Source organism: Rhyacophila brunnea, unplaced genomic scaffold, assembly GCF_057557595.1.
Source record: "Rhyacophila brunnea isolate RB1 unplaced genomic scaffold, BYU_Rbru_1.0 scaffold_10, whole genome shotgun sequence".
Lineage (NCBI taxonomy): Eukaryota > Metazoa > Arthropoda > Insecta > Trichoptera > Rhyacophilidae > Rhyacophila > Rhyacophila brunnea.
In genome coordinates this window covers 42,926,340-42,952,989 of record NW_028232752.1, presented here as the reverse complement: position 1 = coordinate 42,952,989, position 26,650 = coordinate 42,926,340, and the positions used below count along the sequence as shown (strand labels likewise).

The following is a 26,650-nucleotide window of genomic DNA, read 5'->3' as shown; positions in this document are numbered from 1 at the left end:
ACTCAACTTTACAGAAAGCGAGGAAAAACACCAAATAAAAACAGTAAGTAACCAAAATATATGTATTCGTATATGGTACATATTTTTTTAAAGTTTATTAAATGTATATGATTTAAAATACAACCATAAAACACTTAAGCTATTGTTATTTATTTCGTCGTGTGTTTTTTATTTTTGTCTGTTTCTAGTTTATTAGTTAAATTGAGCCAGTTTTAATGAAAATAATATTCTTTCAGACTTTTCTTAAATTAAAACAATACATTTTAAAGTGTGTTTTAGGGTAAATAAAAATATCTTTAAAAATTTAAGAAAATAATCTGCTGTAAATATTTCAGTAGGTTGATGGATAAATATGTAAAGTAACCTTATAGTAATTAATAATATTCACTATTTGCTAAGTCATATTTTTATAATAATACTTACATATGAATTTCTTTAACGGTATTAACTCACAGTGAAGCCTTGATGAAAAGACAATACCAATATTAAATAATAAAATAAAACACAATATTATGCAGTGCTAAGCAAAATTGATAAATAAAACGACAATTATAATAATACATTTATTTTCAATGACAACCTATTTTAGACAATACATTTTAATAATATAAAAACAAAATGCAGTTCATAAATACACATCGTATGGGTATTTTATAATCCTGCTTATGATATTTAAATAACATAATATACGTACATATTCATCTCAAAAAACCTCATAACAAAATAACATACGAAAACTACACAAAATATTTATTACTATCCATAAAAATAAAGGAATAAATGGAGGAACCTAATAATACAATATTAGGTACCTTCCTACCTATCTACCTAAAACTTGTAATGTATATGCGATCATCTTTTCTGTAAATTTAATTCATTAAAGCACTGTTAGAAAAAAAAATTAACGTTTAATTAAATTTAGAATATAAACTAGATTATTATTAAAATAAGCAGTAAGGATTTGCATCATATTGCCACTTACAATGATCAAAGAAAATGTCTATGACGAGGATTATACATTTTTTTATTTTACCATATTTAGCTGTTATGAAAATTTGCCCCGAAAATATACTCCGAAATTATGGTCTATGTATACAAAGGTAAATAATCATTAGGTATTTTTTAAACATCTAAAAATACTAATACTAAGTAGATAATGCAAAAGTTAAAAGCAGTAACCCTACAGCGGAATGAATCTAGATCAGTGATGGCGAACCTGTGACACTAGTGTCACGCGAGATGATTTTTCATGGCACGCGAATGTTTTATTTTGAAAAGAGAAAAAAACCTACAATAATTTAATAATATACAAGAAAGTTTTGCAAATAAATTAATGTTCTTATAAGTAAGTATATAATATTAAAAAATTATGACGACAGAGCAATGTTTTCTTCGGTTTTTAATATTATTTTTACCAATCAACGAAAGTCAGGCAAAAATGACAGATTAAAAATAAAAATATTCATCCAACAATGATGACAATTTGGTGAAATTTATCGGCAGTCATTCAAATATAAACAGCTGCTTATTATTTTACCTCAAATATAATCGCTAAAAACGGAAAACCGCTTAGTTAGTGATAAGGGAATATAATAATATGAAAGAAACGTTGCTAAAATGCTTCCACGATCTCCTTGAAATTTTGAAAACAAGGAAAAAATTATTGAACGAATAAAAGATTAGCCTTCGGCTAGAAACGCAGTGAAAATAGAATCTCAAGAACTCAATTATAATCTTTAAACTTTTTCAATAGCATTCTTAAAAACTGTTTTTCATTTTTTTCTCATGAATCTCGGTATGTCAGACAGTCGAACAATTATAATAGGGAAATTTTGGCCCACGTACGTAAAAAGGTTCGCCAACCCTGATCGAAATAATACTATTAAATCTATTTTTTTCTCAAAAAAAGGAGTTTTCAAACTGTGTTCACTCGTATAATTCTGTTTAATATAATATTTCTTTTATTAATTATGTTAAGTGTAAATTCATGGTGGAAATGAATCCTATTATTGATTTAATTTAATAAAACGCAATTTTTATCGTACTGACTAGACTAGCCTCTGGGTGGACGAAACCGGTTGCAGTTAAAAAAGGTTCATGTGATTGGGTCATCGATATATTTAATAATATGTTTACTGTTCAATTCTACTTATTAAGTCATAATTTGTGTTATACTAATTATTTAATTTATAAAAACGTGCTGCAATATAATCAGTCAATGTCGATTTAATGATTTATTTTCTTCCAAACTCAATAATTACCCAGTATTATTTAACCTAACTAAAAAAATACGACTTCCAACAGGATTCGCGCCCAGATGCGTGCTCTGGCCACTAAGCTATACGAGTCCTATCTACTTGTATCGAAGTGAGCTAATGCTTTTATAATTGTCTCTGAAGCACTTTCTAAATTGCGTTACTTATTGGTAATCGGCTTTTGTATTTTAAATCAAAGTAGGTATTGAATTATCGATTTCAGGATCACTCCAATGTTTTATATTATATTTGGCTGATATTTTTGGACGAATTCACTGGACAGCCGGCTCTTAGACTGTTAGCCGATGAGTTAGACATTTTTCGAAATTCTTGTCCTATTAAAAATATTTTTAACGCTATTAAAATATGTTGTATAATTCTCATGACAAAGGCCAATCATTTTTTAACCCCTGATCGAGCTAATGAGGTAGTTAGATCAGATTATTTTTAAATATCTGGGGCTTTCCCACGTACCCAGGTATTTCCACAGATAAATTAAAAATAATTCCCTATTACAAACATCGGCTTCCTAGTGATTAATATAATAGGTATTATATATTTCGACGTAGTTACACAAAACAATACAACTCATAAAATATAAATCCATGCTTGGTGAAATGTTTCACCAGTCAATATAATTTTTTTCCCTAGATTATTTATTTTCTTATTATCTTCCCAAGTCATGTCACCATTCTGTATCCACCATATATATAATGTGTGGATGGTTTTTAGTAGCCTTGGTCAGGTGACAGGTGGTGGTATTGACTTTTGTTGTCAAAGAGGATATATAATTATTAAGTTTACACTGCTACTTATTACTATTTTGTTTTACTGTTTTTGTTATATTATACGTATTCATATTCCAACAGTGAATTTTCCATTTGTGAGATTTTCTTCAGAAATAAATATTTATCTTCTTCTTCTTATTGTGCCATCTCCTAGCGGAGGTCGGACACCATCAAGGCAATATTAGCTTTGTCGTCTGCTACCTGGAATAGTTCAGTGGAGCTGCACTCGTACTAATCACGAAGGTTTTTAAGCCACGAAATGTGGCGCCGTTCTCTGCTACGCTTACCATTGATCTTTCCTTGAATAATAAGTTGGGGAATACTGTACTTTTGTCCTCTCATAATGTAGCCGAGGTACTGTAGTTTCCTGGTTTTAATACTACGTAGAACTTCTTGGTCCTTTCCCATTCGATTGAGAATTTCAACATTTGTCACCCTGTCAGTTCAAGAAATTTTGAGGATGCATCTATACAGCCACATCTCGAAAGCTTCAAGTCTCCGTAACATCTCTTGGTTTAGCATCCATAATAATGTTTATAATAATGTATTGATGTTAGCCATACTATTTATCTTTCAACAAAAATATGTGTACACATTTTAAATTAAAGGTGAAATTTTTAACATATGAACATTTCGACTTAAATTAATATCTAGTACACTCTACTCCAGTTATTTTAAAAATAATGTAAAAAAATATACCACACTATGAAAAAATATTCATTTACCTATGCACCGTGCTTAATTTTTTGAGTCAACTTTTCTTGAAATTTTTCTAATGTGAGTTAGCGCGTTTTTTATAAAATACGTTTAGTAATAAAAATGGAATAAGCAATTTTAAGCCGAAGAAACCTAACACCTATTTCAAACGATAGTCTATTGATAATAATATGCACCTACATACAAATTCGCTTTGTCAACATAATATATAATAATGTAGTTACAGAATACATGTAGGTACTGAATACGGTATAGTTTGTCAATTATTATAGACTTATTTTATTTATTACGTAAACGCCTTGATTAATATAAATTGTACCTAATTATTAAAGATCGATTGACCAACACATTTCAAACAATAATATAATATATTATGTAGTATGTAGGTACCTTTCAAGTATTTTACCTACTTATATTGTTTGTAATTTCATAAACTTCAAAATACTTATTTACGGATGATGAATAAATATAAAGTTCAATTATAATAACATGAAATCGAGAAAACGCCGAAAGATATTATTTTCACTAACCAATTCATTATTAATATATATTATATATTTTTAATATGAATAGAATACACAATAAATAACTTACTTAATTATGCACATCTTCAAGTTCTGACGAGGAAAGAATTCTTCTCTTTTTATAAACAGCATAAAGCATAAGTAATAATTATTATCAATCATAAGCGAAAAATGTATAAGGTACTCGTACAACCACTAATTAGATAGAAGCACATTAAAGTGTCGTGTCTACTTTCTCTACCAAGTCGTTACGTAGGTCTTTTCTTTTGCGCATTTAATCCAGCCGTGCGGCGTCCAATCTCCCGGCGGCCAGTTGGGCCGGTGTCCAATTGGGTCGGCGCCCGATTGTACCGGCGTCCGATCGTCCCGGAGGCCAATTGGGTCGGTGTCTGATTGTACCGGTGGCCAATAACCGGAGGCCAATCGGCGGAGGCCAGTTCGCGGTGTCAAATCGTCCCATTCCCGCACCAGCTAAGATCAAAGATTGGAAGTCATTGTTTCATCTCATACCTTCAGATGCGATATCATTTTACACTTGTTTACAAAGCAGTACTACGTATGTAGATGGATACAATAAAGTGTTGGATTTTGATGTAGAGTTTCATGATTAAGATATTTATTCCTTTGCTTTTGTTATTTCACTTTTTCGTAATAAAAATATGTCATCATTGTAAATATTAAACTGAACACCGATGGCCCCCACATCTTAAAGCGGGCCCTGAGGCTAAGATCTTTAGCTGCCCCTACTTATCGCTAAGGTTAAAGGCAGTGTGACACACTACATAAACATTTTTCAAATTGTGTTTCAACTCATATTAAGGGCACCTATTCAGTGTATTATTAACGATTTTTTTCTATTTTTTATACATCTATTTTAGTAGCGATACACTATATTCAAAAATTACATCGTTCAATTATATAATTTAAAATGTCATGGTCATGAAGGTCATGAAGTATAATAGCGCGGCAGGCGACTTTTTATCTATTGAAGCAAATTTGTGGTGCGTGTTTATCTTACTTATCTAATCAATCCGCCACGCCGGGCCCCCCCAGAGCCCGGGTCCCCAGGCTAGAGCCCTGTCAGCATCCCCCCTTGTGGAGGCCATGTAAACACTATTTAAACCGCTTGTTTCTCTTGACCTTATCACATATTAGTATCTATATACGAATAATATTTATAAAAATAATACCTGGTCATGTTTAACAAAATGGCTATTTAAAAAAAATGCATTTTGCAGAAAGTAGCCAGCCAATAAAATCTAAAATATTTCGAAAATTTTGGTATAAAATCCATAGAAAACGATAAATAAGATTAAATTATCGCTATACCTATAATATAAATAATAACACATCGACCTATGACTTTTCTCCATTTTTAATTTCATGTGGTTGCTAAAGTGCCATTATCTCAGATCGACATTATTGTGAACTGGCTACATTCTGCATATCTACGTTCATTTTGGCCTTTGACCGTCTGGCGGTTGGTCCTAGATCCGGGTTGTCATCCTTTGGATTAAAGAAAAAGAGGTAGGAGGCGAAGTTTGGAATTTGGCCGTCAGCCACACCAGCTCCAAGTGAATGAGTTCTGAGGAAGGAGAAGAAACAAAACAAAAAAGATTTTTACACCTTATCTCTGTTCGCTCATCAAAATTTGAGTCGCGGTGGGTGGAAAAACTCCGAGAGTGGAGGTGCAATACTCTCGGCCAAAAACCCTGTCGCTGTGATTATGAGCTGAAAGGGAAGAGTTGTTTACGAGGTCTATATGGTGGCTTATCTTGGGTGCTGAGGATCTGAAATCAGAAAATGAGTGTTATTGTTTTGTTTGGTTTTTAGGAGGGAGGCTTTCTCCCAAGATTTGTCCTGGGTCTATCGAATTCTGTAGGGACATTTTCATCGTAATCATTGAGATTGTTGATGAGTGGGTTGGGGTGGTTTATTATGGTGGCGTAAAATTTGATGGCTAGCTTTTGGATGTGTTTGTCTAGGTTTTATATGTCTAGATCTCTATGTAGAGTTGAACATCGAACATAAGGTGAGGCTATTCCGATCGCGCATAGGGATAAGTTTTGAACTGTTTTGTAACTTTTTGATGAGGTTGGGGCTACCGTGTGCCCATATATGGAGCAGGCAAATGTCATGATTGTGTCTAATTATGGCGGTATATAAGAGAAATTGCCTCTGAGGGTGAGTTTGCTACGATGTCTTATTATTGGCATTAATCTGGCCTAAATTATTGTTTGGATATACGACTCTTTTATAATGTCATATTTTAGACAAGTAATTGCATGTAGCGGCGAGAATCCGTTTCTGTTTACCTGCATAAGAAAAACGGCCGCGGTCGACCTAATTGTACGGTGGGATGCTTGTCATAACTTTTTAAGTTAAGTTTTTAGTTTTAAGTTTTTTTTATGTACTATATTAAATTTATATTTTACTCAGGACGTAAACATCGCTACCCATTTATTTATTGCTATTTATTTTAACTCTCATGAAAATGTGTCACAAACAAGGCCTGAAAAAAAACGATGCATAAGTGCGAGTGAGAAAGTATTCGGCATCTTTATAATCTCTGCGACACGCGCTAGAGTAAGATAAAAGGTTTACAGATGTGTGAGATGATTTGCTGTGGTGTCGCCGCCAAATCTTAGTTTGTTGCTTAACTAAGCGTCGATAACCTGCGCGCGCGTATTGCTAAAATTGATATTTTTTTTCTTAAACATAAAGTCAGTGGTAAATATTTTTAGTTAATTAAGTAGAAAAGATGGTTCTGTGTGTTGCATTAAAATGTGGTAGCCGTACTGATAAGCAAGAAAATTTCACATACAAGATTCACGTTTCAAAGGTAGTTGATACATGTTCGTGATAATTTATTTGTATATTATTATATATTTTAATATCAGTGACCTAGTGTTTCTTTAAAATAACTTAAATTATGGATATCTTTACCTAATGGTTGCATTTTGACCGCTTAAAAATACTAAATAACGTAAAAAAAAATATAAAATTATATTTTAATTCTGAACGTCTAGTGCGAGCACTAGCAAAATGGTCTCATATTGAACTTTTCACAGACCTCCCGACGTTGTCCACGCACCCCCAAATTATTTTTAATTTGCCACAGACCCCTTCAGGGGTCACAAGGACCTCTAGAGGTCTGTAGAAACCACTTTGTCTCAAAACAATGGGTGATTTGCTGAAATCCAAATAAATTATATAAAAACTGAAAAATATTTAATGTCATTTTTAATGAAAAATGCTAAAATAGCAAAACCGGCCCTGAGTATTACCTAATATGTCGAAGGTATAAATATTTTTTAAATTTAAAATGTGATGATGGTTTCACCAAACATTGACATAGTAAAACCTTATATTTTTTATATCGACGCAAAGCGAATATTAACAAAATGGTTGGGAAAAGATTTTTTGGCAGTCAATTAAATTCAAATTTTTTTTTTTTTTACATACCGTGAACATTGCAAATTACAAATTTAAGACGTTCACAGCATGACATTTAAAAACAAAGAAACAGTGTAAAGAAGAAATAAATATGTGCAGAAAAGTAAAGTGAAAGGTACAACATTATAAAAAAAATTAAGTATAAAAAATATAAATTATAAAGCATAGAAGCATACCGAATGAGCCAAGTGGACCCTATTTTAAGAATTTATAAAACAACGTCCACTATACTCATCCTCACGTAGATGGAATATATCAACATCCGAAGCGATTTGGTTGAACAGAGTTATTGCCCGCCCAATTGGCATCACTAATGGCAGGTTAGTTCTGCTCCTCGGGAGAACAAACAACTAGTGCTCCCAATTTCTAAGATCTATAAGAAATCAGGGACACACAAGTCAATACTACCAAGAATGGCAGAGTTCTCATTTACACCACGTATAAGTCGAAATAAATACGTGGCCAAATATTGATATATTTTTTAGCGTTTAAACTCAGTATGTAAGCATACTTAAGAGAAAGTCAGTTGTCTACTTTTTCTTCTCGAAATATTGCGTAAAATGTTTTATATCTCAGTCTGTGTATTCTTTTTTCACTCATTAAATCTATTTTTCCGAAGAGTTTTTGCCAATTCTTTTTTTAGTCAATTGCAAATACAGAGAACGCCACAGGATTACTTGACAAATAATATGCAGAAACTGTCAACACTAATTTTGGTGTTCTACATTAGTTTTTAACGTTTCTTCCCTATGCTTTCTTATTTCGTTTGCTTTTTTCTACATTTTTTATTCATCCTCCATTATAAATATCGATCTATAATGCGATCCACACCAAATTGCTTTGATTTTATTCGAACCATTTTAGTCATATTGAAATCCGTGCCACGTGCAACGCGCGGTAATTGGCTTATCCATTTTAGGGGAATTTGAAAAGCACACCCGGACCACTTTAGTGGGTTTTGAAATTTACCCTAATTTTTAATCATACGTACTGACGGTTTTTGGCGTTTTTTAAAGCTCAATCTTTGGCCATCATATAGGTACCTAACAAAAATATATATCTAAATACATATCTAACTTAAAATTATTGTTCTTAAACTGTTTTAGGGGGTTTGAAACTAGGCACTTCTAATAATTCTTTTAAACCTCACAATTTCAATGTGACATACCTATAAAGTAAAAAATAGCCATGTCATTTATAACATGCAGAACTTTTGAAATCAGGAATATAAAAAAAATAAAAAGCCTTTTTAGTTCTTACAAACAAAAGTAAATGACAGTTAAATGACTATATCTAATTAATATATATATAACCTATGAATATATAATACGTATATATATCTATCTATGGTTGTATTATCTACTTATTTTCTAGTTTATATAATATTAATTATTATTATTTTTTGTATAATACATATAATATATTAAGATTTTTTATTTATTTTTCTATATAATACTATTAGATAATATTTATAAATTGGATAATGGTATGTTATTAGTTTGTTTGGTTTGTAAGCACCCCTCTTTGGGTGAAGGCCTCCTCCAAAGTGTTAACCTCTGGCCTCTCTGGTTTCTTTCTCCATACGCGTTTGATTTCGTAGCTTAGTATTCGTCTTGTCTGGGTTGGCCTATTTTTGCATTTAGGTTGCCCATTATTATAAAAGTTTTATGTTCTTGGTTAATAGCTTTGTTTACATTATTTGTATAAAAAGTATCATTTTTTTCTTCTTTCGCTATTTCTGTGGGTGCGTATACTTGTATGACAGATAATTTGTTTCCTTGTATTTTTAAATTCAATAGTGCTACTCTATTTGTTATACCTATGAAGTTTTCTATGTTGTTCTCTTGAGTTTTTATGTATTAAGAATCCGACTCCATCAGAAATAAAGAACACATTTGGTCATGGAATACAGGTGAGGCAAATTCTCAATCCACCAGGCACATAACTATACTATACATCCTATCGAAGGCTATACCCGTTATACCTGTACATCTTTGTGATAAAAGTCATCAACTCAACCTTATGTAGCAAGTTGAGATAAGCAAATATATTAAAAACATGTCCAGAGATGACTTTATTATTATAGATGTTAACTTCTTTAATAGTACGGTTCTTAAACTGTTAAAAATGTACTTAAGATATTTAAATAATCGGGAGAATATGAAAAATAGATGAAGACTACGCCATTGTTGTGGACGAAAACAGAATTGGATATTGACATATTATATAGCCTTTCGCTCTATCACAGCCAACCGAAATTGGAAAAAGTTGTCAGAATCTTCAATTTCAGTTAGAATTGACCATTCTGAAGATAAGTTTATAGCCCGAAGCAGTTGTCAACGTAAATGACTCGGATAAAGTAGAATTAACAAAAATGACATCCGTGTCTGATCGTAATAAGATCATAATATGGGCCACCAAAAAGTGGAGATTTGTATTAACAGATTTTGTTTTTACGAGAAATGAATGTCAGCCACTTGCTCAACTTATAAGTTCCATACCCTGGACCGAAACACAAATTAAAAACCAATATGTGTATTTGCCGGAACCAGGATTTGAATCTGGGACCCACAACGATATAGACCATCGTTTTAACTTAGTTAACTTTGTTAAAAACTATTATAAAGAAATAATACCTGTTAATTATTGATATATGAAGTTCCAACTACCCCGTGAGAATTCAGAAGCCGCTGAACTATTTTGATCCATGCATGCAATCTTGCAACTTGCACGATAATACGTGTTGAGACGTGCATTTTCTTGTTATGGCCGCTATAATACGTAGGTCAGCAGTCAATCCACAGAACAGAAAAGTTATCTGAGTTCCCTGAGTAAATAAATCCATGCACGTATAAACGGACTATAATCGTAAAATAATCAGACGGGCAATTCAAAAAGCGGTCCTCTTAAACACATTATTATGTAACACCTGGAGATGCATGGTGCAATAAATAACAGCTACCAACTTATTACGAGAAACGCTAGAATATTGAAGAAATAATAAAAATAAAATAAAAGTAAATATTTGACCGCTAGTCATTTCGGCCACCACCATGGTTTCACATAATATATTGAAGAAACGACTCAAGAGCTGAGAATATTCTGAAAGGAATTTAAAAATGATCCTTCTGGAATCTGGAAACATATCATAGTAACAGGAGATTGGTAACAAGCCGTATTTATTCCGAGAAACGCCAATATTATAATCTTCTTCTTGGTGTAGAAATCTTCAGTTGCTACGCGACTCTATGTACTGTATTCTATGCTTTGCAACTCGCCTCACATGCAGGCTGGATCACCAGAGTTCACCCAGTGTTCCCATTTTTTTTAGTATATGGGCATTAGTTAGAAGTCTGTTGAAGGCTTTTTATCGAAAATTAAATGGCATTACTTATTATACGAGAAAATCAAAATAATTGTTATAAAAAAAGAAGATGTCGTGATAAATTATTACAAAATATAATAATATTATTTAATTATCAAAAAAAAAACAATAAAAAAGCATGAAAGTTAATTACGTAGAGAAAAAATGCATAATACAGAATTTAAAGTATTTATTCTTGGTGACCCAGGAACGGTATTTTGACTCATATACGGTATAGTCACAATAGTAATGCTCATTGTCATAAAAAATCAATGTTTTTAAAATAAATATTTAATATTTATTAAAAATATAACTTATTCAAGAATATTTTTACTGCATTAGTAAAAACTTCATTAACAAACTTTAATGATAAATACATCCATAATAATATAATAATAACAACAAGATGGGATCCTTTGATCGTGTTGTCGTATATTATATAGGTCCATATTATATATAATCATCAACATCAACGTATTTCAACCAACTGCTGGCTGACGGCCTCTTCAACCTCTATGTACCATTCTTAATTTCTTGGTCTTTCATCTTGCATGAAAGCTATGTATCCAACCCATGTACATTTAAGGGGTTTAACATACATTATTCCATCGCATAATCTCGTTTGTCTCTTTATTCATTAGATTCAAATTAAATCTATTAAACGATAATCCGAAAATACCTTTAATTTAGCACATACAATATGGTATACGGATATTAATTTTTCTTTGTTAGAGATCAAACACCTATTAAATGAAAGAATAAATTTTACCAGAATTGATGTTTTTTATCCATTTAAGTTCCATAAATGAAAACTACCCCCCAGACGTGTCTATCAGATAATGCAATTTATTTGCTGTATTTTCTTCTTCGGTTACTATAAATGTCATATTAATTGAAGACCGTTTTTATTTTATTGTTCTTTCTTCTAACCACCTATCTTAACTAATTGTTAATTTAAATATTAATAATTTAATTCTTTAAATAATGCTTACAACATTTTAAAAATAAAATTACAAAGTGGATGATTAAATCGCAAAAAATTACAATGATATCGAACGGGCTTATACAAATGTGCATACAGCGCGTATAACCACGTTGCAACTACTACATTGTACTGAAACTAAAGATTAAAGAAGATAGTATCTAGGATAATACTGAGCTTATGCGATCGCTTATATTTGAGTCGGCAACATTTCTGAAATATTATGAGTCGCAATTTTAATTATATTAATTTTAGTTATAATAATAGATCCTCAAGCGTGTTAGAAAAGATGAGAACGTTAAAATATATAATTTATACATTTTAAACACAGAAATATTTAAAGGCATGAAATAATTATGATTTATATAAATTAAAACGAATAAAAAATATTATCGAGGAACACCAAAATACTAGTTTAAAAATAAAATACAGTTTATACATCACCGTCCGTCTCCTTACGTAGTGTGTCTTTGTGACTAATAATATGTTTGTAATTAATGTAAAACCAAAAAAAATGTAAAGTAAATAATACGAAAAGCATAATTTAAATTTTCATTTGAATAATATGCAGCTGAAAAAACTTTAAAAAGGAAACCTTCATAACAACACATACCATTTACCGGAAATCAGACGATTATATAACGACAAATTAAAAATATTATTTATCAGAATATTAACAAAGATCTGAAAATGAAGACTGTGCTAATTCTCCTTGTTTGCATTTTCCAGGTAAAGTAGTAAAGTTTTTATTATATTACAATGTATGTAATAATATTATTATTGTATACACTATTTAAAAATAAAAATCCTAGATCTAAGACCTAGTTGGATACAAACACATAACTTTCCCATACATTGCGAGTGCTTTCGTTTCATGCATTTTTCTTTTTGCAAATAATTTACATGTGGTTTTTTTATAATATTAGTAACTGGGGATGTATTTAAATTCTGTTATAATGCGTACTATTTAAATAAAGGTTACTAAATTTAGCTTTTTTCTCAGGACATAACAGCACCACAAGTTTTGCTTTCTTCTAATTAAAAAATATATTTTATTTAATACGAAATCGACTAAAATATATTTAATAAATACATATAAAAATAATAGCAAGTGAAAGGATGATAAAAGAATTTTGGGGACTCCTGATATCATCTATGTTACACCCATGATTTAAATTACAAAGATGATATCCATATTAACAGTGATATGTAAGCATTGTCATTAACGTAGGTAGGTAATTTTGTTTGTTGCTAAAAGCCTACGTCGGTATTTTAATAATCGTTGGGTGTTCTTTTCGTTGAGATCTTTTATACGTATATTATAATGCATCTGAGGTTGCTCTAAGTTATGTGATTTATTAAAAGAATACTATAATCTTTAATGTTACGAGTATTATGTATTTCAGTATGAATATTATCATGTATATTCTAAAATTTCAGGCATTTGGCTTTAGTCTTCTTCCAGACAAAATTTTTGCCAAAATTCCAACGTTTTTACCGACAGAAATAATAACGAAAAATGACATAGTCGGTCAACTTGATGGCCTTTCTAAAACTGTTGGTAGCGTTTCGGATATAGTTTCGAAAGGGCTGGGTTACCAGATTTCCAATGCGAATGACTTCATATCAAATATTTCCGTTTCTACCAATGATGAGAAAATGAAAAATGCTGCAAAAGAAGCCGTCAAATCTTTAAACAGTATAAACGATAATTTTGTAGTTCCATTAGAAACCTTAGTTGACTATGTTAGCAAAAAGGTCACGGAAATCAAAGCTGCGTCAGAAGAAGTGATACAAGTGATCGATTCAAAAATCAATACCATTTCCGATACAGTAAGTAAATCATCATAATATTTATTTTATATTAAATTACTCATTAATTAGGTATTACTAACATCGTCTAAACCTAAACACTCTAAACGGTAGATATTTTAAACTATAATAGTCAGTGGAACAATTATTTATTATTTTAATCGATGTTTAGGTACTATACTCAATATGAAAAATAAATATACCATATACATAATATATGTGTACTGTTAACGGATTTTTCTTATTTCCCGTCTACATAGAAATTAAAAATGTAGTAAGTCCATATTGTAAATACGATGAAAAAACTTTTGTAAAATTTAGAAGTAGTCCAGATGGGGTTTCATGCAAGGCAATACAATCCATTACTTTGTAAAATTCAGAGTTAAATAAGAATGTCATAACTAATATCAATTTTAATCGATATTGGGGTTCTTATAAGTCCTTAGGCTTTATCTATGAATATGACATATTTACATGTTTAGCATTGTTTAACATTTCAAATATATCTTCGTTTTAATTGTTAGTCTAAAATTGCAATCGCACTTTAAATTAGCGTGCACTAAAGACAAGTTATCAATGATTATTTTGTCATTAAAAACTGATGCTTCTATAAGTAAATCTTAAATAAAGCTTCTATAAATGTTTCTAAAACCATTGTATGTGGGTTTCCAGCTTTCTTGTTTTTTTCATACGAATAATTATTCATAATTTATATGGATTAACTTCAAATAATGCATATACCATCAAGTATTAGTTTCAAAGTTCCCAATATTTTAATATTCTTTTCATTAATTGAGTTAGCATTTACTTGGTAGAATTCCATTTTACAAGAAATGAAAATATAGTTAATATTAAATTCTACAGGTTTTTTTAAAAAGGTTTGTCGATAGCTATTTCGGTTGTAACACCATTATCAAGACTATTCAGATAGGCCGTTTGCCTTTGCTTAAATACTATACGTGTATAGATAGAGACAGAATACATTTTCTTATTCGTTCCAGCAATATTATGAATTTTTACATTATTATTAATTGTAATATTATTAATACTTTGAAAATCCTAAGTGGGTTTTTTTAAAATGGATATCGAAATTTTCAAAATTTATCAAAATTACAGTATTCGATGGTTATTTATTGACATTATTGATCAATTAAAATATTATTAGTATAATTGTCTTAATCGTGTGTTTAGATTATATTTAATAGTGGCGACGAATACATTACCAAATTTTCATTAATTATGTCATTACTTTTGGATAATTCGCGATTAATTTCCAACTGTTCAAGTAAATTTAATTTTAAACCTTTATTACATATATGCAAACATTGTGGCGTTTCATTGTTACTGATGCTATGCGAGTTTGATATCAAATGTTTAGCAAACTGAGAATCTGTTTTACCATTCTTAAAAGACCGGAGGTGCTCTTCAAAACGAGTTTTTATTGACCTGCCAGATTGACCAATGTAGCATAGACTACATGTGCCACATGTTATTTTATAAACTCCGCTTTTCTCCAGTTTGTTGATTTTATCTTTACTATTTTTTAAGTTTAATCCTAGATTATTATTAGCTTTGAATGCTACGTTAACGCTATGTTTAATTTCTTGATAAATTTTGTCTGAAATAATGCCGTGATAACCAATGGACTTGTAATAACGATTTGAATTCAAACGTACGTTAAACAATTGAACGTAGCATTCAAAGCTAATAATAATCTAGGATTAAACTTAAAAAATAGTAAAGATAAAATCAACAAACTGGAGAAAAGCGGAGTTTATAAAATAACATGTGGCACATGTAGTCTATGCTACATTGGTCAATCTGGCAGGTCAATAAAAACTCGTTTTGAAGAGCACCTCCGGTCTTTTAAGAATGGTAAAACAGATTCTCAGTTTGCTAAACATTTGATATCAAACTCGCATAGCATCAGTAACAATGAAACGCCACAATGTTTGCATATATGTAATAAAGGTTTAAAATTAAATTTACTTGAACAGTTAGAAATTAATCGCGAATTATCCAAAAGTAATGACATAATTAATGAAAATTTGGTAATGTATTCGTCGCCACTATTAAATATAATCTAAACACACGATTAAGACAATTATACTAATAATATTTTAATTGATCAATAATGTCAATAAATAACCATCGAATACTGTAATTTTGATAAATTTTGAAAATTTCGATATCCATTTTAAAAAAACCCACTTAGGATTTTCAAAGTATTAATAATATTACAATTAATAATAATGTAAAAATTCATAATATTGCTGGAACGAATAAGAAAATGTATTCTGTCTCTATCTATACACGTATAGTATTTAAGCAAAGGCAAACGGCCTATCTGAATAGTCTTGATAATGGTGTTACAACCGAAATAGCTATCGACAAACCTTTTTAAAAAAACCTGTAGAATTTAATATTAACTATATTTTCATTTCTTGTAATATTCTTTTCATAAAAAAAATTGTCAGTGAATAAATAAGTTTCATAATTTCATGGACTAGATAGGTAGGTACATAGTTTATAAACGTAAATTATCTTTTTGAGCCCAGATTATTGTATGAATAATTTGCTTATGTATATGAGAATGAATTAGCCATTTTCCCGATCCGTTAATTCTTACACAAGACATTATTGGAAAACATCATGCATTTTTTGCCTGATATCGTACTCGCGACCCAAGGCTTCAAAAAACGGTCACTTCACCAACGAGACAACAACGAGTTGTGCAGAATTATCTGACGAAACTTCCGTGTAGCAGTTGTTAAAAATAATATTTTACCGTAGATAGCAAATACAGAAGATATTATTATCGACATCCGAAAAATAGTATAGTTGGACTATGTAACCTTGTAACCTTTGCTTTTAATAGCTTCAACTAATCTATATAATATCACTGTTTACTAATTCCTATTATTCTTATTAATGTATGTAACTACTTTTTATTAAAACTATATTTTTACCGTACCCGATCTTATGAAAATCATAAATTATTATGGGCCTTCACAGAGTGGAGTTTGTACGAGTATTAACAGATTTTTGTTTGTACAAGAATTGAATGTTAGCCACTTGCTCAATCTATTAAGTCCATACGTTGATCCAAACACACGTTAAAAATAATATGTGTATTTTACCAGACCCATGATTCGAGCTCGGGTATCACAACATCATAAGCCGATACGTAACTCGCTCGGCCACTGTGTCAATCGCGAAATGTATTAGGTACAACTACTAAGTAAATAGACACGTCTTGTTAAACTTTCTTATCTATTTTCTGTATGAAATTGTAAAGTACAAGGCCCCACAAATTACGAATGCCTAACTATTATTATATTAATTACAAGATAAAAAGAACTTTTTATATACAACTTTTTTTGAATTTTCTGTTGAATTATTATGCTCAATATGCTCAAACTTGTACTCGATATGAAGTAAATAAAAAACAAACAAACAAAATTAAATATAGAATACTGAAATGTTATTTTGACATTTCATTTTGATTTCCGTAGTAACGCACGTATATATTAATAATTTAGTTGCTAGGACCACCCCCTTAGCAACCAATAATAGTCTTTTACTTTTTACGGATTTGTCTGAAATAACTTTCCATACAAAACAGAATAAACTGAAAATGAATTCAATTCTGCTTAAAGATGGCTAAAAGTATTAAAAGAATGCATATGCATCGTGTTCTGATATATTCTAAAAGTTTCAAATGTCTAGCTAGCCGGGAAGTTAGTTAAAAATTGATTGCAAGATTTGTACTGAACAAACAACCACCGGACAAACAAGAATACGAGATAATAAAAACGTTGTAATAATATAAAATAAAAAAAAATAACTTCAAAATCGGTATATATAATATAATCTATACAATCTTTTCCTCAATAAGTACTTATACAACAAAATGTCAAATCGTTCGTATGTACCTATTTATTTTCATGTCTAATCATTGCTAACTTAACATGCATCCCAGCAACATAGCCACATTTTTTTTTCGTAAAACCATAATACAAAATCTATTTATATTGTTATTTTTAGGATTTATAGGTAGGTACTTACCATCAAAAATATTATTATCATACAATACTGATTTCAATTTAGCTATTAGTTTGTATTTTGGTTCTGAATACAGAATTATAATAAAATATTAATAATATAAATAAAATAATATTCTAACAGGTTGAAGCCAAAATTGATACTGCTATCAATAAGCTTCCTGAAAATTCAATCGCAAAAAATTGCGTGTGGAAAATTAAAGAGGAATTTAAAAACAATGTGGCCGTCGCTAGCAGCAACGCTTTTGGTTGCGTTACAAATAAAGTGACCGAAGCCAAAAACTCCATCACCCAACTTTATACCTCCGTCGAAGATGCGTGTCAAAAAGCCCAGGAGCTGATGGAGAAGATTAAAAATTGCATGGAACAATCTGAAAATCAAACTATTTTCAGGAAAGTAACAGATGCAGCTAAAACTAGTATTTGCATTGCTGCTGTAAGTTTTATGATATATATATATATATATTATACTAAATAATAATATGATATCTCTAACATTGTTTAATATAACTCATAAAGTATGTACATGTAAACTCAACGATACTCAATAAATTTGATATATATGTTCATTTTAACACTACAAGCTGTACGGCTTAGTAATGGTAGTGCAGTAACAATAGTGCAGTTTGAAGTAAAACAAAGGACAGAATTACCTAGGCTTTGAGAAAATTACATATGTATATTTATGTAATGTAACCTGGCCGAGAATTAGATCAATAGCCATTGCCTTACATATTGGACTACAATACCAGCTGAAGAACTATATCATATAAATATATTAAAAAAAAAAAAAAAATACTGTCGACCGAGGCTATTGATGGAATTTGAATATAAACTCTAATTTAGTTATATCTGAATTATAGTATATAAACACACACGCAGCTTCGAATCCTGCTGACTATATATTTTTTTTTCTAGTTATACATTTCTCAGAAGTGTTTTCAAATAAATAATGCAGGTGTATTCACAATTATTGAGTAATTATTTGCTTGAATCAATTTGAAGAGAGAATAGAGAGAGAGAGAGTCTTGGGGAGATTTTGAATTTTTTTCAGTAGGGGCCCCAAATGGTTTAATATGCCCTGAATATAGGATGTAAAATAAAGTGTAAGATTAATGGCGTTGCATATCGGGTAAAATTCGTTGCATGCGACACGAGATGTTTTTTTTTTATCAGAGTCAAATCTCGTATCCCAGTAGTGTGCGGATCCATTTGGTTAAGGGTGTTTTGTGAATACCAGCCAAATAACATCAACATATTCGACGTGTTGCAGTCGGACGAGCTTAGATGTGAGACTCACCTGAGAGTGCAATGCAGAAATGTCTACTAAAAAGGATACTACCTACTAATAAATGCATCGCATGTTCTTTCTCGCTTCCTCTAAGGCCTAAGGCATTCATATAAAAAATATGTTTTCATACTCAAATTATCTCGTCAATTTCGGCGTCGTAAGTTAGGCGTTTATCTTTTCTACGTACGGTTTTAAGTATGACTCCGTATGCTCTAAGAGTCTAAGAGAGTGTCTATAGTCTAAGTCTAAGCTCTAAGAGTAAGAGCGATTCACGACCACATGCTGCCATCAGTTGCTAGGCGTATCGCAAAATATGTTACCATACTTATTAAAAAATATTCTGCTAAAATTATGTATCGTAGTACGTAGTGGATGAATAATCCGATACATCTTTGTTATATTATTTTATTTATATGAATAATATGCTTTTAGGTACATATTATTATGTATTGCACAGGTAGAAGTCATATCTGTCGTGTGTTGCTTTTTAACAATATATTGAGAGCTGGATAGAATATAAATCATATATTTAAAACCCCTTTGATTAATAGTAACACTATACATATTAATAGTATAAACATATAAACGTAATTTTTTCAGATATCTATGAAAACCGCTTTTGCTGAAATCGGTTTAGGATACAAATTCTATAAAGACGTGGCCACGTTTGTCCTTATGGTTGAACAAGTGAAAGTCGATGTTCCGAAATGTGCCGCCATTGCTGTTACCTCAGCAATGCTTGATTTGCCATCCATACAAAAAACCATTATTGCTTGCATAAAATTGTAATACCTACAAATTCTTTGGGAAAATCACAAAGAAATCTAAAAATGCTTGACAATTATTTATGAAGAGTAATAATCCCATTTACAATAGTTTTTGAAGTAAGTAAGTAAAATGGATGATAATTATAAAATATTCCAAATAAACTATTTATAATAAAAAAAGTTTTTAATATGTACCTACTAAAAACTGTACCTATGAGTTTGATGAGTGATCTGGCGCTTATAGTATTCCAAAAAATATATACTCGTATCATGAAACCTCTAAAATATTCCTAACTTCTTTACAGTTTTTATGTCACCTAATAATAAATATTTTTTATTAGTCACAAATAAAAAAAAAACTTTTTTTTGCGTAGATTTAGAACATAGGTACTGGTGGTAATTAATAACAATTATATTTATAAAATTGGTTTACCATCAGACATAAAATGTTTTATATGACATGCATTCACATGGTTTGTTTTATCAAATAAATGTGCAGTTTTCTTATAAGTAAATTAAATGAAAACAGGTTTTTGAAAAATAGCTTTATATGAAGATTAAGATAGAAGATCTCCATGGGAGAGAAAGGCAGAGAGAATGAATTTAATGATATTATTTATAAGATACAAAAAACAAAACTAAAACAATACGGACAAAAAAAATATTTGAAGAGATCTTCACGTCCGCAATAAAACGCAGCAATTTTTTAAAATGCAATATATTGGACCTATGTGCTTCTCCGTCACATGGGCATGTTGGCCGGGTAACAAGGCCAAACTCGTAAAGCTTTGCATCGAAACCACTATGGCCTGTCAAAAACTGACTGATGTAATGGCGAGGAGTCAATTTGGTTATCTTCAATCCCCATTATATATCTGGAAAAAAAACAAATATGTGTGCCTGCCCTTGGTAGAAGCATCCCACTTTCACTGCTAGGTCTTCGACGCCGCATCCAGCGTCATAAGACGTATTGTCCGCCTCCTCAAGGATACTTTTTCAGCATCAAGGTTTGGAGGCGGGGCAAGGTGAAAGTCACCAACAACGGCTTTCTCACATTTGAAGAGCATCGTGGATGCACCGCGTACCTGTATGTGCAGGTCAAGAGAAAGGATTCCGGACAGGACAGGAAGCGCGTCCTTGGAAGGTATGCGGTAGATATTCGTGATATATAACAACGCACTGCGCTTCCCACTTAAAAAGGATATTCCTAATGTTGACACTTTTGTGGATACGTGTACACCAAACGCTAGCAGCGTACGCAGCGATACCCATGAATATGGCGTCGTAGGCAATTTTAAACGCCCTTAATCGTAGACCCCATCCGTCATGAGCCATACGGCCGACTCTCTGGAAGTTATTCCCAGCCTTATAGATCTGGATCCTGGCATGGTGAGCGAAATCCAACACAGTGTCCAATTGAATGCCGAGATAGGTGACAATTTTTGAAACTTTAACGCTAGTATTACCAAAGCCGATATCCTACAGTACGATGTATTAGCACAGGATGACCGTGATCACAAAGGCTAGTAGGGCCTTCAGAATCATGGACCTAAGCAGCCGCCCCCTAGTAGCTGGTTAGGCGCCCCTTCACCGGGCCCAGTGTTAATAGAGCCATCTGATGGTCGAGTCTAGGGCCACCCGCTGAGACATTGCCTAACCTCGTCAGCTAGCACAAGCATGGCAGCTGACACATACTTAAATCTCGTAAAACGTTGATTCAACACTCTACAAAATGCCACAGAGACCAAAAGTGTCGCAATACGTATTCAAACGTAAATCAATTTTTTTGAAATGCCAGTTATTAAACATTTTTTCTTACTTAGAAAATCTAGTATTTTTTTTACCATCTAGTTTATTTTTTACCCTGTTTGATATATTTTTGTGAATGACAGTTGAAAACACTGGATCGAACGCAGACCTACAAAGACAGGTGCAATATCAATAATTATGCCACCATGGAGTGTGAACACAATTAATGTTATTTTGTAGAAAAGTGCCCGTTATATATCTTGCGATTCTCTTCATTCGAATGTTTTTCGTGTATTAATAATTAAGCTGTCCACACATTTAATCAACAAACATCATTCAGATACGGGCATATCAAATATGTATTGCCTAGTTAAAAATAAGAAAAATATGTATTCAGCTTGATGATAGGTAGTATGATTTGTTTAGAAGTCAATTTTATGTAAAAAAAAAAAACACGGATACCTTAAGTCGACAAAACCTCGTTTTAGTTCGTACATATTGACATAATAATAATATAATGTTGATACACATTAGACACATAAATTATTAATAAAAAATAATCAAGATTAACTTTAACATACCTACTTGCTTAATTTCTAGGATAATTCGGCGCTGGGACAACTAACTGTACGGGACAAAAAATTCAATACTTATACATTATTAAGTATTTAATACTTGCTGAGAATTTAAATATCCACACGTAAATAATGATTTAACTGTGCATATGTTTAAGTTCCAACAAGAAAAGAGTTCTTTTATTTTTACATACAGTGTCAGGCATAGCAATCATCTCTATCCTCAATAAAAAAAACATTATATGGCTGCACTTTTTATGGACTGTATTAGATACTGTGAGGGGTAATTCGGATGCTGGGGGGAAGTGATATCAGGATACCAGCCATTGACCGTTTGTGATGCTGAAGCTGGCTCCGTGGTCTTGGTCGTCACACACTCGCACTTATATTATCACTCTCGCGCGATATTGTTTATTTTGAGCCACTCCATAGTTGCAAAGTGGTTTTTTACTAACGATCGTATTCGCGAAACTAGTGATCGATAGTTCGGAAGCGAATTATTATTTCTATTATGCACATCTAACCTCGTTTATCGTTTGAAGGTACCTGACTAATTCAATTAGGTATTTCAAACAATTATTGTTTTATACTATCCTTGAACGTGGGTGGATAGTTTAGGAATTTGACTAGGATTGTGCTGCCATAATTGGTCCAAACATTATATTGTTAAGAGCAAAATGAATTAAAACTATTAAGTCATTTTCTGTATTAAATCGTAACGAACGTCTATTTATTGAGCTGCAATCACTTGTCCTAGCGTCCAATTATCCCAGTGACAACATGTCGGCTTATAATGTCGTGGATTCCAAGTTCTAATCCTGGGTCTGACAAATACACATTGTTTTTCAATGTCTGTTTGGAGTCAGAATATGTACCTAATAGCTTGAGCAAGTAGCCAATATCATTTTCTCCTAAAAATAAAAATCTATTCGACTAAACCACGCATGATGTTCTCTTGAAAATCATTTATTTTATTTTACAAAGCTTCGATTATAGTGTCTCACTCAAATCTTTTACAAAAGCGAATGAATTTAATAATTTATAAATATTCGGTTGTAGGTATTTGAGTTCAGAGCGTAGAGGACATAATCAACCCTCTTAGTACAGTACGTACAGTTCAGGCCTTTCGTCAAGGGGCTCCGGGTTTGGTCTCGGTGTGATCACAATACATTTATATGATTTTCTCAAACCCTGTGTGTTTGTGATTGTTTCACTTCTATTACTAACTAAACTACTATCATTGGGTCTCATGGCCTGTAAAAAAATATGCCTTAATATATGAGATACTATTTGTTTTTAATTATTTTTATTAAAAATAATGGCATCACGTTCAGCGTAGAGTACATACATACAATAAGAATGTCATAACTTTATATCAATTTTAATCGATTTTGGGATCCTTATAATTAAGTCCTTAGTCCTTATCTATGAAGATGACACATTTACATGTTTATCATTGTTTAACATTTCAAATATATCTTCGTTTTAATTGACGTCTAAAACCACAATCGCACTTTGAATTAGCGTGCACTAAAGACAAGTTATCAATGATTATTGTGTCATTAAAAACTAAAGCTTCTATAAGTAAATCTTTTATAAATAAAGCTTGTATAAAAATCTCCAAAACCATTGTATGTGGGTTTCCAGCTAATAGACATTCGTTTTTTTTTTCATACGATTAATTCGTAATTTATAAGAATTATCTTCAAATAATGCATATGCCATCAAGTATTAGTTTCAAAGTTCCCAATATTTTAATATTCTTTTTATAAAAAAAATATGTCAGTGAATAAATAAGTTTCATAATTTCATGGACTAGGTAGGTACATAGTTTATACGCGTAAATTATCTTTTTGAACCCAGATTATTATATGAATAATTGGCTTATGTATATGAATGAATTAGTCATTTTCCCGATCCATTGATTCTAACACAAGACATTATTCGAAAACATCATGCATTTTTTTTGTCTGATATCGTACTCGCGACCCATGGTTTCAAAAAACGGTCATTTCACCGACGAGACGACAACGAGTTGTGCAGAATTATCTGACGAAACTTCCGTGTAGCAGTTGTTGTTAAAAATTATATTTTACTGTAGATAGCAAATACGGAAGATTTTATTGTCGATTTCCGAGAAATAGTAAAGTTAGACTATGTAACCTTTACTTCTAATAGCTTCAACCTAATCTTTATATTACCGTGTCTAATTTCTACTATTCTTATTAATATATTATGTATGTACTTTTTATTAAAATATATTTTTAACGTTCAACGCCCCATAAAATATGAATGCCTAACTATTATTATAAAATGTACGAAATTAACTTCAAAGCTGGAAGGTAAGGTACCTATATACCTATACTCTTCCTCAATAAGTATACAACAAAAGGTCAAATCATTCAATTATGTACATATTTATTTTCATGTCTAATCCTACCTAAGTGGCCATTTTTTTCGTAAAACCATAACACAAAATCTATGTATACTAAGTATTATTTTTGGAATTTATAGGTAGGTACCTACTTACCATCAAAATTATTATTATCACACAATAATGATTTCAATTTAGTTATTTGTTTATATTTTGGTTCTGAATAAAGAACTATAATAAAATATTTAATATGTAATATAAATAAAATAAAATGTTAACAGGTTGAAGCCAAAATTTATTGATACTGTTATTAATAAACTTCCTGAAAATTTTATCGCAAAAAAATGCGTGTGGAAAATTAAGCGGGAGAGGTATAGAAATTCATTATAAAATTAAAGCTTTAAACATATTTTAATCAATCACTACATATTTAAATACAATGGGAAAAATATAATACCTATATTTTTTTATTTCAAAAAGAAAGCGACAAATTAGAAAAAATGGGTAAAAAACTGTCCGTTTTTTTTAATTGATCTAAGTAGTCTCTTGAATCAAAATTATCAATTTAATGTTTTTTGATAAGTTTTCTTAGAACTCTCGTGTCTCTTTTGTCAATTAATTATAGTTTTAATGTTTTTTTTTCAATCTAAAAAACATCAATTTTTACGAAAAATAAAAATGCATTTTTTCGGTTATTTTTGAATAATTGCATCAAGGGATTATGAGGACCTATTTACTATATTTTACTTACTTTTTAGATAGAATTTACCTAATATTTTAATTGGGTTTTGGTAATAAACGAAGAGGTTTTATTAATTAATATTTACCCTCCGGGAAGTGGCGCCTCTGTGGAGAGAAATAGAATTAATAGTAGTTATAGTAGTAGGTAATGTAACGCAATTGGCCGTTTGAGAGCGGCCGCAAATAATTATTCTGTGACGCATAAAGATCGGCCAATTTTGCGATAGTTCATGCGCGCTTCTCCATACAACGTCGCTGTCGTAACTATAATACATAGTTATTGATCGGCCGTTTAATTAATCGTTCATGCATTTATAGCCTTAGTAGTACTCTATGTGTACATATTGTTTAAATGCTTTATAATCCTTATTTTATCGATGCGTGCCTGTACAGCAAAGATGATGAAATATTGTGCAAAACAAATACTAATTTTAGTGCTTCTGTGAGCATAACCATGAAAATATTTTTTAGAATGTTACTATGTAGGTACATATTTTTCAATTTAAAACATCTGTGAAAACTAAATCAACTAGTGTACATTTAAAATACCATATTAATGACATCATTATAAATTTAACTTCTTGCGTCATGTACTAAAATATTTTATAAAAAAGTACCGTCAATAATTATTGAGAGTGGGATTGAGATAATTAGAAATTGATTTTAGATTCAACTAAAATATGGGGCATATAACATGCATAGGTTTCCTGCCGACAAAACCTACTCACTGGCGCGCCAATGAAAAGTAAAATGTATCACTGAAAACTTTACAGCGCTCGGAATGGACCAGAACGCACCGGAGCACCGCTGCGGTTCGTGAAATTCCAAAAAATACCGTTTCGGCTCGTGTATTCATATAAAATTGCGTTCCGGTTTATTAGATTGAGATAATTATGAATGAATGTATCTTTTAAAGTTTTTCTCAAAATTAAAAATTCGCGAAGTTATGTTATGTCGGGCATGCAAGGGTTAAAAATAAAATTTATGACATCCCTAAATTTCTTTCAATTTTCTTTTTTTGTGTCGATACGTCCGTGTCTAAATGCATTGTCTAAACACTCCAAATAATTACATACTTACATGAAAAAAGTAACTGCAGCTGCTAGCTACAAAAAAATGTACCTTTGCTAACATTGTTTGAAAACCTTTTGTACTTAAATAACTTAAATTCAATAAAAAATAAAGTTCCTA

At 31.1% G+C, this 26,650-nt stretch overlaps 1 protein-coding gene and 1 long non-coding RNA gene across 3 annotated transcripts in view; both read left to right on the top strand.

Annotated features, from left to right (window-relative positions):
* The window catches only part of LOC147079231 (acetylcholine receptor subunit alpha-like), an 836,032-nt gene that overhangs the window by 153,815 nt on the left and 655,567 nt on the right, over positions 1-26,650 (top strand). The gene's annotated exons all lie outside the window — the stretch shown is intronic.
* LOC147079233 (uncharacterized) lies at positions 12,751-22,312 on the top strand. 2 transcript variants are annotated; one of them, XR_015071540.1, is made up of 5 exons: positions 12,751-12,815; positions 13,527-13,919; positions 18,087-18,398; positions 19,854-19,946; positions 20,326-22,312. It is a non-coding gene; the product is annotated as an uncharacterized LOC147079233 (long non-coding RNA). The 2 variants fall into 2 exon arrangements; XR_015071539.1 differs by lacking the exon at positions 20,326-22,312 and having other exon boundaries at positions 19,854-20,189.